The sequence below is a fragment of the Bison bison genome, unplaced genomic scaffold (assembly GCF_000754665.1).
Source record: "Bison bison bison isolate TAMUID 2011002044 unplaced genomic scaffold, Bison_UMD1.0 scf7180017862643, whole genome shotgun sequence".
Taxonomy (NCBI): domain Eukaryota; kingdom Metazoa; phylum Chordata; class Mammalia; order Artiodactyla; family Bovidae; genus Bison; species Bison bison.
Genome location: NW_011493215.1, coordinates 5,769 through 6,279, shown reverse-complemented (window position 1 = coordinate 6,279; position 511 = coordinate 5,769).

Below are 511 nucleotides of genomic sequence, written 5' to 3'. Positions count from 1 at the left end.
AAAAAAAAAAAGGTAATGTTGATCCTGTTAGGTATTTCCTAAAGTTGCTTCTGTGTTAACTCATGACTGCTTTCCTTCCTCAGTAGGATTTTATTCCCCCATCTAGAAACTGTAGGACTGATGTGCTGATCTAAAACTGTGTATTAAACCTCATGAAGTATGCCCTTCAGCTATTGAGAACACTTAATTGATTCACCTGAGTCTTTCCCTGTAGAGAGTGGGGTTAGATGTACAGCCCCCGGGAAGGTGAAAAGTCTCCTCTCCCTCTCCCCAAGGTTTCCATCAGCCGACACTAATCCCATCTCTAAAGGGAGACATCAATGAAAGAATAAGATTACTTGCTGGGGTGAGACCCTACCACCATCCGGGTTTGTGATGCTGTGTTCTCACCCATTTCTCTTGATGACTAACATTACATTTTCAAGACAGCTGGTCAGAGTTCACAGCTGGCCTCGAGTTACCATCCAGGACAAATCTGGCTGGTCTGGGTAATAATGCAGCCATCAACTCT